Here is a 19,746-nt window from a genome sequence, read left to right as displayed (position 1 = left end):
TTGAGGACTGCTTCTCGTAATACAGCTGGAATGACAGTTCTTATGCCCCAAACAATGATGCCGTGGTGTAAAGAGAGTTCATTTCTACGCCTGTAGAATGGAAGGATTTCGTTGTCTTGTTTGCACGAGTCCCACCCGTTCACAACATGGTAGCGGACTCTCGATAGCAGACGGTCACGCTCTGTGGCTTGTCTGACTTGATGAGCTGTTACAGGTAGTTGCTCCATTTGGTTCAGGTAGAAAAGTTCAGCTTCATCTGGTTTGTCTTCAGGACTGTCTGGAAGAGGAAGGCGTGACAATGTATCTGCATTGGCATTGTCCGATGACTTGCAGTACTGTATCTCGTAGTCGAGCCCAGCTAGAAACAAGGCATAACGTTGAATGCGTGCTGCTTGCATCGCAGGAACACTGCTAGTTGGGCCAAAGATATGTGTCAGAGGCTGATGATCTGTGATCAGCTTGAAGTGTCTTCCATACAGGTATGCATAGAACTTTTGTATACCCCAGAGAATGGCTAGTGCTTCTTTATCTATCTGAGAGTACTGCTTTTCCGAACCCTTCAAGGTTCGAGATGCAAATGCGATGGGTCTTTCACTCCCATTAGGCATTTTGTGCGACAGGACTGCTCCGAGTCCGTGGGGGCCAGCATCACATGCTAGACGTACTTCCAGGTTCGGGTTGTAATACACAAGGACAGTTTCTGAGACTATAATCTTCTTTGCTTGCTGAAATGCCACCTCACATTCTTTTGTCCACTTCCATGGTGATGATTTCTCCAGAAGTGTATGCAGTGGTCTGAGAAGAGTAGCACTGTCTGGAATAAACTTCCCGTAATAGTTCACAAGGCCAAGGAATGACCTCAACTCAGATGTTGACTTAGGTGTAGAAGCACGTATCACTGCCTTGATCTTGTCCTCTGTCTTGTGTAGCCCAGTTCCATCGAGCTTGTAACCACAGTATGTTACAGAGTCTTCAAAGAACAAACATTTCTGGAGGTTATCTCTGAGCCCACACTCTTGCAGTCGTCTGAGCACTAGTTCTAGGTTCTTGAGATGAGAATCTTCTAACTCACCAGTGACAAGAATGTCATCTTGAGTAGCATGGCACATTGGGATTCCCTGCAGGATTTGATCTATTGTTCTCTGCCACACAGCTGGCACAGGAGATGCCAAAAATCATTCTGTTGTACTGATACAGCCCTTTTCCTGTGTTGATGGTCAAGAGCGGCTTGGACTCATCGTCTACTTCCATTTGTAGGTAGGCTTGTCTCAGATCTATCTTTGAAAACTTCTGTCCTCCTGCTAACTTTGCAAAGATGTCCTCAATGCGTGGTAAGGGATACTGTTCCACCACCAAGTGATGGTTGATTGTGGTTTTGAAGTCTCCACATATGCAGACAGTTCCATTTGCTTTCACTACAGGCACTATGGGCGTGGCCCAATCACTGTGATTCACTTTTGTCAGGATGCTGACTGCCTCCAACCGTTCAAGCTCAGTGTTCACTTTCTCCTTCAAGGCATAGGGCACTTGTCGTAGCCTGCAGAACTTCGGTCGCACACCACTTTGAAGACGCAGTTTCAGTTTGATGTGCTTGAGTTTTCCAATGCTATCATCAAAGACGTCCCTGTGTTCTGCGAGGATCTTGTTCAGTTGATCTGCACGTGGCCAAAGTTGGTTGTCGATCCTCAATACACTGCTCAGCTCGAGAAGGTTGAAACGATTAATCCAGTCTCTTCCAAAGAGCGGAGGTCCTGGAGTGTCGACTACAAAGAACTGCACGCGTTGTGTTGACTTCCTAAACGTGACATTGGCTGTTGCCACACCGTTAGGGCTGAAGGCTTGACCAGTCAGCATCTTGAACCGTACTGAAGTTCCCTCCAGAGGCAGATGAGAGAGATGCGCTTTGTACGTGGTTCTTGGCACAAGAGAATACTTGGATCCAGTGTCCATCTCCATTTCCAATGTGTGCCTTCAATCTGTGGCTTCAGCCAGATTGGACTGCTTTTGTTCCCATCGTCGACATGTGCCAGAAGTTCAAATGCATCACTGTCTTGTTTAATGGCATGCACTTGACTTTTTGAGGCCTGCCTATTCTTGTAAGTAAGGCTTGACCGGCGTGGTGCTCTATTGGCGTCACTTGACTTGCTTTTACACGCGCTACTTATGTGGCCAACTTTATTGCACTTGTGGCAAACACTTGTGAGAAACTTCCATTTCGACGGTGGATGCCCTTTGCGGTCACGCCTGTAACATCGTCGTGCTTCCTTCTCGACATGAGCCACGGAAGCCGGCACTTCTTCCCTGCTTTTGAATTCGGCGATGTCCTTCACGGCAAGTTCATGTGCTACTGCTTCGTCAAGGGCGTGCTCTAGCGTAACCTTTTTTGCGGTTAGCAATCTCTGCTGGACTTGCACATAGCGAAGACCGCACACAAATTTATCCCGCAGTGCCTGGTCCAAAAATAACCCAAAGTTACAGTTCTGTGAAAGCCGCCGCAGTTCTGCCATATATTCGTTAGCAGACTCACCTTCTTTCTGAAGTCTCTTGTAGAACCGATGTCGCTCAAACAATTCAAGAGGCACAGGTGAAAAGTAGTCTCCCAGGTACTTTTTAATGTCTGCGTACGTTTTCTCTGAGGGTTTGTTCGGCGTGGTCAGCTTGCGAAGGATAGCGTAAGTTTTCGCTCCCATGCTTGTAATTATAGTCGCTACCTTCTCTTCCGGTAAGCTGTTGAGCGCGAAGTATTCGTCTGCCCTTTCTATATACGACGACCAGTCTTCAACAGTGTCATCGAAACTGTCGAGCTTACAGATTAGCGCTGCTTGAGCTGCTATTGTTCTCCCGCCCAGCGTCGGGCTCGCAGAGTTAGGCCTGACACTTCGTGTTTGTCAATGCTCTTCTTGCGGCTGCCAGTTACTGTCGCTTGATGTGGTGATCTTCAGGCCGTTCTTGGAGCGTTCTTGATCCGGTCCTCGTCGCCCTTTGTTGTGTCTGCACTTCATTTATTGCACAACTAAGAACATGGTACAATACTGACACACAACAAGGAAGCCATGCCCCCGGCACAACAACAGGCGTCAATACGCACGCATGCAGCTTGTGTCCACAGTTGCCAACACACGCTCGGTACGCCAACGTTACTAGACTCGGTACGCCGCGGGCACACAACAGCGCCCACTGTTTTATATCGTGCGACGCCAACTTGCCCGACAGCACGCTCTTCTGATCGTTAGTTGTGTCGGCAGAGTGCCAGTCGCGACCAATTCCGCACAAGAACGTCGACGTGGCGTTTATTCGTGCTAGTTTTATACCCCAGAGGGGAAAGGGCACACAAGTTCCAAGCATGCGCGCCGCAGACAGACAACGCGAGCACGCGCTGTACTTGGCAAACCTCGAACGCCAAACAGCGTCTCTCACAGCTTGCACGGAATAACGTGCCTCGAACTTCGAGGCCCTATTCCGTGCAAGCTGAGAGAGACGCGGTGCGGCGAGACTCGAGGCAGGTTATAACCAAGAGCGACGCGCGCTCGCGTTCTTCGTCTGCGGCGCGCGCGCTGGCATCGAAGCGCCCTAGCACGGAACGCCAGACCACATCGCCCGGGCTTACATGGAACTCATCGCACTGCGCGTCCTCGCACGTCCTCGCTCATTCTGCCGCCTGCAGCCATCTTTCGTGAACAGCCACGATGTCCGCTATCGAGTTCACTTGTATGACAGAGATGAACACCGAAAAACTTTCCTTCTCTTGGGTGTTAAGAGACTTTAACTCATGTTTGGCGCAGTTGGAAGAAGGGATATATAGTTCCCCATTCCCTTCACAAGAAGACGATGAAGAATGGCGCCTTAACCTGATCCAGCGCACGGCCGACGATGGCCAGGACTATCTCTATCTCGGCCTTGGATATGCAGGCGCCCGTGATGTTCGCGCAGAAGCCGCAGTCTTCATCGTCAATGCAAGTGGGCAGGAGAGCAACAAACAGTACATGAGCATTAGAGTGTTCAGAGGTGAACGAAACTGGTGTTTCTGCCAATTTATCCGGATGAGTGCCCTGGAGATCGACCTTTCTCCCTTCTTGCTGGCAGGCAACCTCCGCATACGCTGTGAATTGACAGTCATTCGCGGCTACGTAAGTGCGCCTGGAAGATTCGGGAGCGCCAACGCCGAAGTATTTCAGCACGGACTCTCCGACGACCTCGGCGCGCTTCTAGACAGGGGCGACCTTGCCGATGTCACCATTCAGGTCGTTGGCGGAACGCACCGCGCCCACAAGGCGGTGTTGGCCGCCCGGTCGCCGGTGTTTCGAGCAATGTTTTCCCATGAGGTATATGAAGCGCAAGGTTTCATCAAAATCACTGATATGGATTACGACGTTTTAGGCGCGTTGCTGCGCTTCATTTACACCGGCCGCACGCCGCAACTAGCACAGCTGGCAGGCCCCCTTTTTGCTGCAGCTGACAAGTACTTCATTCTACAGCTTCGGAACCTCTGTGAAGAGGCGCTAATCGAGGGATTGGACGTCGAGAATGCCCCGGCCGCCCTCATCTTAGCCGACCAACACAACGCCGCCGTGCTCCGCGGGAGTGCCATGGACTTCATCTGTGCGCATGGACGAGAAGTGACCCAAACGCCTGGCTGGGATGATTTGGTGGTGAACCGCGCCGACCTGGTGAAAGAAGTCGTCCGCGTGCTCTCCAGTCGCTGCAGCAGCTCAAGCGGACCGCCACCTAACTGAAGCAGAACTTCAAGCACACGAGTTCTCATAATAAAGGGTAAAAGCTCATGTTTTACTGCGTTGCTTAAAGTGTACATTGCATTGCTATCGCTGTGTTGCAGCACTTCCATCGTGCCATTACACTACAAATAGCTCTTGTTATGTCTACGTAAGTGCTTGAAGGTGATAGTACACCAATGAACATTTACCGCATGAGCATGAAATTCCGATTGCGATGCCTTAGGAGTTGTCTGAGAGTTGCTTGGTAGCGAACTCGCAAGACTAACGGTATTTCATTATTACACAAGCATAACTAGCAAGCTTGAATAACTTGATTAACTTTCATTGTAGTTTTGTTACTGGAACGATCTCTTGAAAGCATTCAGCCTGGTGGTCACCAAGGGTTATAATAATTCCTTCCAAGGGAATGTCATTCGGCTCGACTGCCGAACTTACGCTGCTACACGAAATTTTTCGACGGCATTCGGTTCAGATGCCATTCGAGTCGACGGAGCTCCGCGGAGACATTCCAGATTTTGGAATGCCTTTGAAACGCGAACACAGCCCGAACCGGTCAGTAGGCGTTGCCGCCGCCATGGCTTCGCCCCACCCATAGCCGCGCGATTGATTTCGGCTCTGTGGCTGCTCATTTTGATAATAATTGGTAATAATTGGTTTTTTTTTTGGGGGGGGGGAGGAAATGGCGCAGTATCTGTCTCATATCGTTGGACACCTGAACCGCGCCGTTAGGGAAGGGATAAGGGAGGGAGTGAAAGAAAGGAAGAAGGAGGTGCCGTAGTGGAGGGCTCCGGAATAATTTCGACCACCTGGGGATCCTTAACGTGCACTGACATCGCACAGCACACGGGCGCCTTAGCGTTTTTCCTCCATATAAACGCAGCCGCCGGGGTCGGGTTCGAACCCGGGAACTCCAGATCAGTAGTCGAGCGCCCTAGCCACTGAGCCACCGCGGCGGGTCAATACCCGCTGCTCGCTTTTTCCTGCTCTTTGCTTAGCAAATAGCTCGTGTTATGTCTACGTAAGTGCTCGAAAGTAATAGTACACCAATGAACATTTACCACATGAGCATGAAATTTCTCCAGCAGTGCGCCAATGAGGACGGCTGTACTCATACTGTTGTTTACATCGCTGCCTACAAACAGCTAGCGCTCGTTTGCATGACTTAAAACTCATTCTGCGCTTTATTTCTATTAAATAAGCTCATCTCTTTTGTACCGGTTGCATCCGTGCTTGTTAACGCAGTGCGAAAATCTGTGGGAGGAAGCGCCGATACGATCGCTCGCCTGAGAACCACTTGACAGCCGGGCTGCTGACATCGCCTACGACTGGCACTTGTCGCTTATTGTCCCGACTTCCTCCGAAACGATCAGTAGTTTATTTTAAACTGCTTTATTCAGAAGTATGATCGGTGACCATTCGCAGTAAGTGAAACGGCATAACTACCCTATCGAAAAATCTCATATGGATGCATATGTGTCTCGTATGAATTTATAGTGTCTAGTATGTGGTCATACGAGATGATATGTGTCTAGTATGTGGTCATACGAGTTGATATGTGTCCAATATGTGTTTCGTATGGGCTGATATGTGTCATTCGTATGCCTCGTATGGGCATATGTGTCCTTCGTATCCCTCGTATGGGCATATGTGTCCCTCGTATGCCTCTATGGACTGATACGTGTCTATCGTATCAGTTGTTTGAGCCGAAATATAGATTTCGTATCACCCGAATGGGCCGATGTGTCTTTCGTATCACTCATTTGAGGCAAATGCAGCTCTCGTATCACTCATATGGGTGAACTGCGTGTCTCAGTGAGCTGATATTGTCACGAACCCGAAGACGACAAAGTTGGCAGTGGCGTGCACGGAGCGCTCGCGCTAGGCCCACCGCCATTAAATCATTCCATCGCCATCTGTTATGTAGTACTGTCTTCACCTGCTTGCCGTCGCGTAACATTTGGCGTGAGGTGCGGAGTTCATCCCCATCCTGGTCCTGGAGCTTCGGTGTCCTGCGTGTGCCGTGGTCGTCGGTCGTGTGTTCCTGCCCGCACCGCCCGGTTGTGCCCCAGCCCGCCAGACCAGAACCGACCATGTCGTTCACCCCAGCCCCGGCCAGAAGACACGACAACTTGACGACGCCGCCGCTACTCGAACCTATGACCCCACCGACCCTAGAAGTCGCCAACATATTCGAACACAGCCCCTGCCCATGCCGTTCGGTGTGTTCATGGGCCTCGGCTGTCGGCTCAAGGTGACCTAGCTAGCTACGGCCCGGAAGCTTCTTGGACCAGCGCTCATCTGATCATCATCTGTTCATCTCTTTCATCGTGACGGCAAACCCTGCATCTTCTTCTCTTCTGTGTTCATCCGTCCTGTCACGCTAATCGTCACGCACTGCGTTTCGTCTTCACTGCCGGTCTTTCAGTTCGCGCGATCGGGACGATCGCTCGGCAGCCCCGGGTAGTGTCACGGACTCGAAGACGACAAAGTGGGCAGTGGCGCGGCACGGAGCTCTCGCGCTAGGCCCACTGCCATTAAATCATTCCATCGCCATTTGTTATGTAGTACTCTTCACCATGCTTGCCGTCACGTAACAATATATGTCTTTTATAAGGCTCGACGTATGAAATTAAATGGATAACATTTCATCTTGTCTTTCACGCGGTGCACTTGAGCTCATAATTAAAGAACACAGGTGATCAAATTAGATCCCTCTAACGTGGTGGGATGTTAAATCCCAAGTATAGTACCATTTTACGCTGTATCAGCTTAGCACATGAATGGACAAGCATATGGCATTCCAATACTGTCCTGTTTCAAAGCTACATCTCAGCTGAAGTGCACACATTCAAAAAAAAGTTTAGAACACCCTCAGGAAAAGTAAAATTAAGCCAAGGACACCATCTAAAACATAATAGATAATGAGGCCACAAAACATTGGTCCATGGGATAAATGACTCAAGTAGCTTCCAATAATAAGGAAGTGACTATACAGATGCAAAAATTTCCATACATATATCCCAAGCTTGAGAGGTGTGTTGAATAATTTGCCTCCTTGTCTATAACATGCTAATTACTGAAAGTGAAAGATATTATTATAAACGAAGCTTCAGATGCCTTTTTTCACAGGTGTAATTCATTTTTTGATATCGTCCTCCACTTACACTGATGCCCTTGCATCATCGATGCATTATTCTTGTTTACATGCTCTCAGAGAAGAATGAGGCTGATGGCCCCAACTGGACACTAAAGATCTTCAAATGTTTCTTCAGCTACGGTATAGCCAGTAGCTACAAGGCACCAAGAACATCCCGAAACTGCAGCTTATTCAACACGGCGGTATTGCCACCTAACTTGTTGTCATGCCAAGCATTGTCACATTAAATGATGGATTTTTTTAGGACAAACTTTAAGAAAAAGTGCACGGTCCTTCAGCACCCTCAAGTTCAAGAATGCCCACAATAACCGTCTGCTTAATGTGACAATCATCACAAATAAATTCATTCACATCTGCCACGAGCTCAGATGCGAGATGCAGACAGTGGGCATCCACTGCACTCCTCGTCTTTCACACTCAACACAGCTGGATCTTGCATGTACGTACAGTTTGTACCCACCTTCTGAGTGGAAACATAACATACCCATTACCATAAATTGGACTCATTCGATGGTGGATAATGATAGGGAGAACACCTTCTGCCATCTAAAATTTGGTTTCGAAAAACTATTATAACCGTACACTGATGTATACTAACATTTTCCTTGTGAGTACTTCAATATCAGTGGTGCCATGTGCAAAATGAAAATATGAAAAGTGGGAACATCAAACTTTCTTTTCATTGTAACGTCTTTCCCTTTCACGAGGTGATAAATGTGTTACAGACCAGGAGGCAAAAATATACTGATCTCCCCTCGTATAAACAGAATCCACCAATACCATCTGTTTAATGAAACAAACTTACATAATACACAAAAACACTACATATATACTATATCATGGAACAAGAGTAAGAGTTTTGTACACAGACCACATGAACAACACAGCAGCAAGTGACATACAATATTAGTTACATTTCTCCATATTTACTATACTCAAATACAACTTAAGAATGAAGTGGCAGATGCCTCTCAAAGGACCAGGCATTGTAATGAGCATGGAGGAGGAGGACACAACCAGCAGTGCATGAGAGTTTTGATGATGACGATGAGATGTGAGCCCGTTAACAGGCCAATGTGATCCATTAAATGTCCGCGTATAGAAGCCGAGCACATAGAGCACTGCCACAATGAGATTAGCAATAATGAGAATGACAATGTCTCTAATGAGCTATTGTAGACGCCATGGTAGAGGGCTCCAGATTAACTTCAACTGCATATGCGCTGACAAAGCACAGCAAAGAGGCGTGTTTTCCACTTCACCTATATCAACATGTGGCTGCTCTCGCCTGGATTTGACTCAGCTTCCTTGGGCATAGACCACAACGGAGTGAATAAATGTCCATCCAAACAACTGTGACGTGACAACTAAAGAACTGAATATGGACAGGTAATGACAAAAAGAAAAGTGGGCCATATATGCCCTCTTCACTGTGTGAACATGTCGCCCATCTGAAAACAAACATAAAATAAAAAGACATGAAGTGTCACCTGCTGAAGAAATAAACAGCCGAAACACTAGTACACCTTCATTCACAGAAATGGAGCTACCTGTCACAAGGCAACGGGTGTGGTAGGCATGCAGCAACCGAATTATATAGTGTGCGCCATACTGATTGGCTCAGGTTGTCGTACCTTCCATGCAAACATCTTGCGAAGGGAATTATAGAAAAGCATTTGCCTCTTCATTCTTGAGTTGTATTCAACTATAGTTTACACAACACACAAAAGAAAATACTGCTTCTCAAAGGAACACTAAGGACATGTCCACATAATTTCTGTTCTTAGTAAAAATATGTTGCATTGGCCCTTTCTAACCATTCTGTTATTCTGTTAACCATTCTATTTACTAGGGCCGCCTACCCGTGTGTGTTTTTTTTCTTGCAGAAATGAAGGGTTTATTTGAGATATGTCAATAAAAGAATTCCAAAAAGTTCCTATAGTTAGACCAAAGCTATATATTCGGAAAAAAACAATCTGATATGCACTGCAAACTGCCTTCAAAAATCTTTCCTGACCGAATGCTTCGTCGGAGCGAGCATCTCTCAGGACACCTCGGGCGTTTTAAACTTGTTTACCAATAGACATCGGCTTTGCGACCAATATCAGATATTCAATATGCAAGATATACCCACTCCAGCGGGCTGATCACGTATCTATAGGGCCGCCTACCCGTGTGTGTTTTTTTTCTTGCAGAAATGAAGGGTTTATTTGAGATATGTCCATAAAAGAATTCCAAAAAGTTCCTATAGTTCGACGAAAGCTATATATTCGGAAAAAAACAATCCGGTATACGCTGCGAACTGCCTTCAAAGATCTTGCCTGACCGAATGCTTCGTCGGACCGAACATCTCTCAGGACACCTTGGATGTTTCAAACTTGTTTACCAATAGACATCGGCTTTGCGACCAATATCACATATATACAATATGCAAGATATACCCACTCCAGCGGGCCGATCACGTATCTATAGGGCCGCTTACCCGTTTGTGTTTTTTTTTCTTGCAGAAATGAAGGGTTTATTTGAGATATGTCAATAAAAGAATTCCAAAAAGTTCCTATAGTTCAACGAAAGCTATATATTCGGAAAAAAACAATCCGGTATACACTGCGAACTGCCTTCAAAGGTCTTTCCTGACCGAATGCTTCACTGGATCGAACATCTCTCAGAACACCTTGGATGTTTTAAACTTGTTTACCAATAGACATCGGCTTTGCGACCAATATCAGATATAAAATATGCGAGATATACCCACTCCAGTGGGCCGATCACGTACCTATAGGGCTGCCTACCCGAGTTCAGGTGGGGCTATACTCAAGAAGCACGGAACAGGGGGGTGGAAATGGGGAAGGTCGCCTCCCCCCCCCACATTTTTCAGGGGGGATGTGCCCCCCCAATCTCCATTTGCTTCTACTTGGATCAGATTTCTGAAAATTGAAACACATATTAGTTCTAACCTCTTAATTCAAAGCACAATGGGGCTGCATGAGCTGCTTGGCTTAGTAGCCAGTTGTAAAACATTTGGTATATGAGTAACCTGAACCGGTCATGTCCCTACAGAATTCGATCGACTATATATCGACCTGACCGCGTACATGATCACGATTAGCAGAATTTAAACAAACTATGCACAGGCTTTTTTAATAAAATTGATCACTCCTCGTGCGTACAGCTTCCCACCTATAAGCTCCTCATTTCAATTAATTTTATATTGCCATAAATCATTGCACCGTTTGTTCGTTCGCACTCACAACCTCCGGCACGCGGCTTTATCATTTTGTTTTGGAATGCGAGGTGCGACCAGACTTATGCCGTTGATCATGGCCACGTGCAAATGATTCCACATTTTTCCAGATTCTTGCTGCTTTTGGTTCTCTATCTCGAAGGTTCCTTGCCAGCTTTAAATTCAGCACGACCAAGAACTGCATGGCATTCAGGTCGATGACCGCCGAGCACGCATGATTAAGCCTATTGCAGCCGCCGAGTAATTCAGTTCTTAGTGGGCGTGAGTCAGCCCCTTAAACAGTTAATTTTGGAAGCCTTTTCGTTGTCTTCCTGACAGCTGGAGTGTCGTCACTGCATCGTGATACTTTGCATCAAGCTTTGAACATTGAATATATATATATATATATATATATATATATATATATATATATATATATATATATATATATATATATATATATATATATATATATATATATATATATATATATATATGTAAATGAGCATTAAAAAATAAATAAAATAAGCTCGAAGTCCTGCCCTCCCACTAAAAAAAAAAAAGAGTTCCGGAGTCCCTGGCTATTATTAATTGTCTCGAGCATAGCCCAAACCTTCACCCGCTGCCATCACGACCCGGACGCGACAGCGGTGTGCCAGAGAACACTGCGAAACTATAATTATAGAGGTCCTCGATCACCTCGATCGAAGTACCTCGATCGAGGGCGCGGTTGTGCTACCCAGTTCCGTGTTCTAGCGCACACTAGCAGTTTATTTTTGAGAGCCTCTTCCTCCTCGTACCTTGCACACTTCTGATTTCTTAACATAAATTCTTTCAGTGCACCAATTTACCTATTCAGCAATCTATATTTCCCCCTCTGCTGGTCCTAAGTCGCTGATTTCAGGTCAGTGGCAATATAGTACTTATGATATCTACCTCGCACCGTGCCAGAAAATACTTTTTTGCAGCAATTACAGACTTTTCAAGCACTTGCTGCATTTAGGGGAGTTCTAAAAGAAGTGTTTATTTTATCGTAGATAACACAGAAGTTGCTGTTTACAGCGCAGAGAACAGGGAAGGGCCCAGCGTTATTTATGATCAAGAGCCGCGCAACAGGAGGTTTTATATTTCGAAACCGAAACTGAAAATGTTCTAGCGTCGTCTGACGGCTAGGCCCAGACTTTATAGGTGCTTCCTGTTTGTCGTAAGCCACACAAAACTTTCTGCTTAAAGCACTAAGTAAAAAGCGCAAAGCACAATCAGGCACCGCGCGCCACTATAACTTCCAGCTTTGAAACCGAAACCGAAAGCGATTTGTCACATAGCGACTACTTTGTTTAATGCAGTGGCGATCAGAAATCGCAGAACACTTCAAACATTTAGGTTACAGCGGTACCACAAAGCTCATACATGATAGAGCCCACAGAGTAAGCTACCCTATTCACACGGGCAGTCACAGGTGCAAGACCGATTTGAGGGGCTAGTTGGTCCTGCAGTTGGTTCTGCTTATGTTGGACCAACGCTCTGTGGCACAGCTTGGCACGGAACTCATAACTATTTCCCCTTCAAAGTAGTATTTGTAACTTTTCAACTATAAGTATTTCATGGTGTGTAGAGCCCCGCGTCGTCTGCTACTACATGCGGTCAATCAGCAGTCAACTGGATGGCCGGATGCGCTGCATGAGGAGGCTGCGACATGGAGCGGTATAGAGATCACGGTCGGAGACGCAAGTTCTGCTGCAGGAAACAAACATACGAAATTGAACGAATAAAACGTATTTATTATTCTGGTTTGTAAAGAAGAGGTCATCATCATCATCGTATGCAGTGCCCTGTGCGGTGCGCGTCGCCAAGCCAATCCAAGTCTGCGGTCGTTCGCGTCCAACGCAAGGCGGACGAACGTTTGCGTCGTCACTCGTGTCGGTGTGTGTGGTTGTTACAGTTATTAGATTGTGTGTTTTGCAGCCACATGTGACACTTCCACTATGGGTTCGTCAGCTGCGGCGAGCTATGCGTACGTGAAATACTTCGACCGACGGCGCAAAAGCTATCGTACACGTCTCTATGTCGTCCTTGTTTCCTTTGCGCTACACCTATCCATGATGCCTCACCGACTGGCGTTAGCGACCTGGCAAAAAAAAGGACGTCTACTGGCGCGGCGGAAAAGATGAGAAGGCATTCTATTCCGCCCAAGTAATGGAGCTTGGAGGTGAGTTTTGCAGTTACTTTGCTACTTGATCAGATTTCAGAAGTGCCAAACGTGTGATGCGTGTACAGTCAAGCCTAACGCTTTTAGCAAAGCTTGGTGGCGTTTTACATAAAGTCGATGCACATGCTTTTTTACTGTTGCGAGCACTTGCAGAACGCTTACGATACCACTTCCTCTGTGCTTGCGATCCGAGCACACAGCAGCCCAGCGCATGCTTCCCAAAGAAGGGAAAAACTGCGTGGTCGCGTTGTAGCAGGTCTCGACGTAAGCGTCACTCTGAGCGAAATAATATATCGTGATTTTTTTCATGAATTCAAGTAATTGTATGAGGCAGGGGGAAATCGGCTGTGTTCAGATCTGCTAATTTTTCGCATCATATGATTTTTGGAAAGCAATGAACGCGACACACTAACTGATCCGTTTCCGTAGCTTGCCCTGTGTTTGCTGTCGCTTTCATTATTTTATCTCTCATTTCTTGTGTTCCAGTAACAAAAGCGGAGCTTATCCAGAGGGTGTCCAAGAGAAAAATCACTGCAATGGACCTTGAAAAGTCTGAGCCAGCAACAACAGTTGCACAGATACATGTATGTACTGGGCGAAGTTTTACTGCGGATGCCTCTGCTACTGCCACTCGCACGCTTACCAGTCGCAATATGTACATTACATAGCAGCATACTTCAGAGCCAGGCAGGCGTCTCTGTTTGTGTGTGTCTAAAATATTTATGGTTGCGGGAAGCAGCCAGGCTCCCGTCAGCAACAGAGAGCTTTGTAGCAGATCTTTGAATTGTAGTATAGAGATATTGCTTAAATGCTACCATTGTAAAAGATTGCGTAGGACACTAGAGAACCGCATGTGGAATGGAAGCATCGTTCTGTTTTTTGTTCTCTCATATATTTTGTGCTTCATGTCAGGTCACAGTTTCATTTTTCGTATTGCCTCCTCGCATTGTTGTCTAAAATATTTATTTTTTGGGGGAGCAGCCAGGCTGCCTTCAACAACAGAGAGCTTTGTATCGAGCCCACCGATACGGCGTTGCGGGACAGCGCACTTCTCTCATTGCAGCACGTTGTCTTAGCTTCGGCTTGCAACTCGGTGGCCTGTTTTCTCAGTGCCATGATACTGGTTAAATATATGTATTGCTGGAAATTTATAAGCCCTGCTAATCTTCGGTTATGCGGCATACCAAAGCGAATCGGGCCACGTGAGACACGGATAGGGCCTCTGATAATTATTATTCACGAGGGGTGATAATTATTATTCACGTGTCTATCGAAAACACCGGTGCTGCGCTGTGGGCTACAACTGCGGTGGGCTCTCTCCGGTCGGGGCGGCTCTTGTCAAGACACGATTAATTACTGGAAGGCACCGTTCCCCTCTTCCCGTCATCTGTTCATCGTCGGTCGCTTCTTGCAGGGAACCAGTCAAAGGGGGAAGGTCATTTGAATCGAGCCGAGCGTGGGAAGAACAGGCTCCTTCCCAGCTAGTCATCCTTTCATTTTGTGCAGTCGTCGGCCTCCTGATGACGCTGTCGAAATTGCCGCTGCTGTTGCTGCGCCACCGTGGTCATCCCTGTCGATGGGATCTGCACCTTAATCCTCTTCGGCTGGTGTGCATTCCGTTCATAATAGGCCCAACGCGGACGCCACCAAAAGCTCCCCATTTCACTTTCAAACAAAAGGGGTGCTGTCTACTCTTGTAAACGGAAGGGCAGCCACACAGAACAAGCAGGGATGGAGGACTAAAGCTAGTGGTCCAAGCAGAAGGGAGAAAAACCTCTGAGAGGGAATGGAAGGAGAGGAGCATGGAAAAGTAGCTAGTTTGCCATATATGTAACTCCAATATAATGTCTTTTATTAAAGATTGTTTGCGGTTGTGTGTTCCGGGGACGGTGCCTCACAACAACCTTGGTAGAAGACATTTTCAGCCAGAGGGTGGTCGGGGCACTTTAAGTAGTGGCTGCCGGCTGGCGTGCATGTGTGCTCTGCCAAATTTGTTGTTCAAAATTTTTATTCTCTACGGAGGTCATTTTCATTTCACAGCTGAAGATGAAGCATAACCTTGCGTGTGCCGATTCGGTTGTTGCCATAAAGCTTGGTGCTCGGGTCTTCTGCCACAAGTGCTTAAAATACCTGAGAAATACCGTATGCATACTTCACCTTGCATTTGACTCATCAAAAAGAAAAATTTCCCAGTGTGGATCATCATGCCTGCACACACAGTGCGGGGCCGACATGCAAGGCCAGATTGTAATGCCTTTCATTCTAGTGCTAGCTCTGCAGTAAAAGCGATAGCATACAGACACGACGTGCAGCTAAATTTGTACAGTGCACGCACTTCAGAAAAATGTTCAACCAGCTGATATGCACGCTTGTCAAAATAATGCGTGCATTACTTGCTGGCAGCAATATTAACAGCTGGAGGGCGGCAGACTACAGTTGAGTGGAACATATCCTGATTGTTTTCTGCTTACAGCCCACAGGAATTAGTTCACAAACAGAAATTGCAACTACCACAGCAGAGTCAGTATAGGCAGGGTCGATCATTGGCGCCCAAGTAATTAGCGTGTGGTTAACAAATATGCAATAATCTGAGACTACAGCATGTTGTTTGAGCAGTGCATCCGCAGTTTTTCCCTCCTCTTCATCATCAGCCTCACTACACCTACAGGGCAAAAGCCTCACCCATGTCTTTCCAATTAACACCGTCCAATTAGCCCTCCTATGTGGTGTCAAATGCAAGTCTTTAGAGTGCGACTGCCCGTCACATATGCTTTTGAGGATATCTCAAAGCTTACATGCAGACTTCACGACAGCACACAACGCACTGAAGGACATAAACGCAAGTTGTTGCCACTGATGTATGCATCTGAGTGCAAGAGTCCGCGGCTGCCCTGAATAACTAACGTCCTTTCTTTCGCTCCCAAGGATCAGATTTCTACTGTACGCATGCGAGCAATGAGACACAACAGCAAGCAAAGCAGCAGAGGGCACTCGCCTTCCGTGATCCATGGACGGCCTTGGCGCCATGATTGCCAGCAGGCTGGTTCTGGCGGCGACTAGTTCATGTGAGCATGATGCACCTTCCTGTCAGGAGTGAATTTTCTGGCAGCGAACAGGCTCTCCGAGCACGGCAATTTGAAAAAGCCCAATGATAATTTAAAGATTTAAAGATGTATAGACACCTTATTTTGGTGGCATGTTTTCTTCCCTACAATGATTCAGAAGACACTGCTATGAATGAATCATCATGTGGTGTTTGCCTGGGACCTATAAATAATTTATAATCGAATTTTTCTGCCATGCTGTCTCGGTTTCAACAGCCGAGTGAAGACTGTGACATCAGAGAGGTTATATGTAACGTGAAGCATGGAAAAAATGCGATATAATTGCTGCTTGATCGTTTTAATTCACTACAGTGTTGAAGCCAGCCTTCCTCAATAGTCGGAATGACAAATGTAGCAGCACCGATTATATTGCAGTTTTTCATGCCTCGCATGACCTATAAGCTCACTTTGACGTCATAGTCCCCATTCAGCTCTTTAAACTGAAACGGTGCGAGAAAGAAATTCGATTATAAATTATTTAGTAGTCATGGGAGAATCTTCATCATCAGCCTGATTACACCCAATGCAGGGTGAAGGCCTCTCCCATGTCTCTCCAATTAACCTTGTCTTGCCAGCTGCGCCCACCTTTTCATACGCCCACCTAACCTTCTTCCGCCCCCTGCTATGTTTTCTTTCTCTTGGAATCCCTTAGGGACCAACAGCTATCTTACCTTCGCATTACATTCCCCGCTCAAGCCAATTTCTTCCTCTTGATTTTGGCTAGGATGTCATTAACCCGCGTATGTTCCCTCAACCACTCTTCCTGCTTCCGGTCTCTTAAAGGAGTATAGACACCTAATTTTGGTGGCATGTTTTCTTTTCTTCAATGATGCAGAAGACGCTACTAGGCATGAATCACCATGTGATGTTTGCCTACGACCGCTAAATAATTTATAATTGTTTTTTTCTGGCATGCTGTTTCAGTTTTGGAACAGCCGAACGATGGCTCTGACGTCAAAGAGGGCTTTTCCTTCACGTGAGCCATGGAAAAATGTCCATAGAATCGCTGCTTCATTGTTCTAATTTACTGCAGTGTTGAAATCAGCCTTCCTCAATTGCTGGAATGACAACAAATGTGCAAGCAGTGATTATATTGCTGTTTTTTCATGTCTCGTGACGTGTAAGCACACATTGACGTCACTGTCCTTGTTCAAGTGTTGAAGCCGAAACTGGACGAAAAATAAATGCTATTATAAATTATTAAGCGGTCGTAAGAGATTACTAGCTGCTACTCTATGTATAATAATGCCTTATGCATCATTACAAGCAAGAAAGCACGCACCCAAACGGTAGGTGTTATACTGCTTTAACGTTACGCCTATCATTTTTCTTTCCATGGCTCACTGCATTGTCCTGAGCTTAAGCTGAACCCTTTTTGTTAGCCTCCACGTTTCTGCCCCATAGGTGGGTACTGGTAAGATGCAGCTGTTGTACACATTTCTCTTGAGGGATATTGGTAAACTGCCATTCATGACCTGAGAGACCCTGCCATATGCGTTCCATCGCAATCTTATCCTTCTAGTTATTCCCTCATGATCCGGATCAGTTGTCACTATTGATACCTGCCTTAAATAAACGTATTCCTTTACCTTTTCCCTTACCTCGCTACCAATTGTGAACTGCTGTTCTCTTGCTAGACTTGAGAATAGGAGAATACCACAAGGTAATCCATGTATAATAATGCCTGATGCCTCATTAGAAAGCAAAAACACACACCCAAAAGATGGGTGTTTATACTCCTTTAAAGCTAGTTGGTGCATTACAGAATGTGAGTCACCAGTGTTACCAGTAAAACCCTTTAACATCATATTTTGATCTGTTGATTGAAATCAAGTTTTTTTGTGTTCTAGTTAATGGTATTTCATTATTTCTTTGCTCCTTATTTGGAAAAATTATTTCTCGGGACTCTGACCAGGCTCAAGAAGTGTAATGTGATAGTAAACAGAATATGTTTGAAAATCCTCTGAAGTTGCCGTTTAATTTACCTTGTACATTAGTCTTTTGTAGCAAATATGAACACTTTTCATACTTTGCAGTCTTCCACTAGCATGGATCCTGCTGCACCACAGAACCCGGATATCTTGCTGAGGTCAGCAGCCAGGTATGAAGGTGTCGCATACTTAGAATGTAAGACAAGTGGGCTTTGATGCCCCATCGGCCAGTGCTGATAAAGGAGCAAAACACAGATGGAAGACGAGGCTGACAAAGTTCAGTTTGGTGCTCAGAAACGCTTGGCTACCGGGGTGCGCCGTGCTAACAAAGATTGTGGCCGTCCACACTTCTTGTTTGATTTGCGTCTTTATACTTGTGGAGGGGCTGGGTGCGCAGTGCTAACAAGAAGTGTCGACGGCCACAATCTTTGCTAGTACAGCGCACCTTGGTAGCCAAGCGTTTTCTGTGTGCCAAACAGAACTTTGTCAGCCTCGTCTTCCGCCTGTGTTTTGCTCCTTCTTCAGCACGGGGCGCTGGGGCATCAAAGCCCAATTGTCGATCTTACAAGAATGATTTTGTAAGCTTGAAATGCTTTTAGCTCTCATCCTTGATAAATGCAGGCAAACAATCTAGAAACCGGAAACATGGGGATGAGCATCACTGCACACCTCTCGGAAATGGGAAATTTTCTGTCCGAATAATATGAAGCAGAAAAAAAATTGCCTGCAGAGCAGCCCTAGGCACAATTTTAACCTGTGGCAGCTCGGAGCAGTATTGCTTAGCGATGGCTTTGTGGTCGAAATGCAGTTTTTGTTTGTGTTCTAGTTGTTGACATTTCATTATTTTGCAGAATTATTTCTTGCAACTGAGACAAGGTTCAAGAAGTGTAATGTGATAGTAAACTCAAAGTGCTTTAAAATCTCCTGGAGATGCCAATTAAAGGAACACTGAGGAGAAATTGAAGTTGGCTTGTATCGATAGAATATATAAGCTCCTGATCACAAAAACGCAACTCTTACTGAAAAACAAAGCTCTTGTAAAGTAGAAAATAGCAAGAACCAAAATACAGGTATCGCCGCCACAGGGCAATTTCGCAAGTACAAGCGTGATAACGTCATTGGACAAGAGACGCCACGTTGTAGGAATTTTCCTTCCTACATGAAGCTGCGAATCTGAGGCTGACAAAAGAAGGTTGCGTGGTTCAATATTGAAGTAAGTTTTGTCTTAAAACCGAGAGTGCACTTTTATCACACAAGGAAGACAGACAAAAGACAACCTGAATGTTGGAAGCAAAAAAAGCCGATGCTTGGCGGCTCCACAGGCGGCCAGGAAAGTTTCGACTTGTTATGGCGCTTCGCGTCTATGAGCTTTGTGTGCCTCATGGTTTT

The 19,746-nt window shown here is 46.1% G+C and overlaps 1 pseudogene; it reads left to right on the top strand.

Annotated features, from left to right (window-relative positions):
- The first annotated feature begins 4,040 nt into the window (after window positions 1-4,040).
- On the top strand, window positions 4,041-4,733 carry LOC144117563 (speckle-type POZ protein B pseudogene; annotated as a pseudogene).
- The last annotated feature ends 15,013 nt before the right edge of the window (window positions 4,734-19,746 follow it).

Source organism: Amblyomma americanum, chromosome 1 (genome assembly GCF_052857255.1).
Source record: "Amblyomma americanum isolate KBUSLIRL-KWMA chromosome 1, ASM5285725v1, whole genome shotgun sequence".
Classification (NCBI taxonomy): Eukaryota; Metazoa; Arthropoda; class Arachnida; order Ixodida; family Ixodidae; genus Amblyomma; species Amblyomma americanum.
Note: the sequence above shows the minus strand (reverse complement) of the source record. Positions and strands in the feature narration are given on the sequence as shown.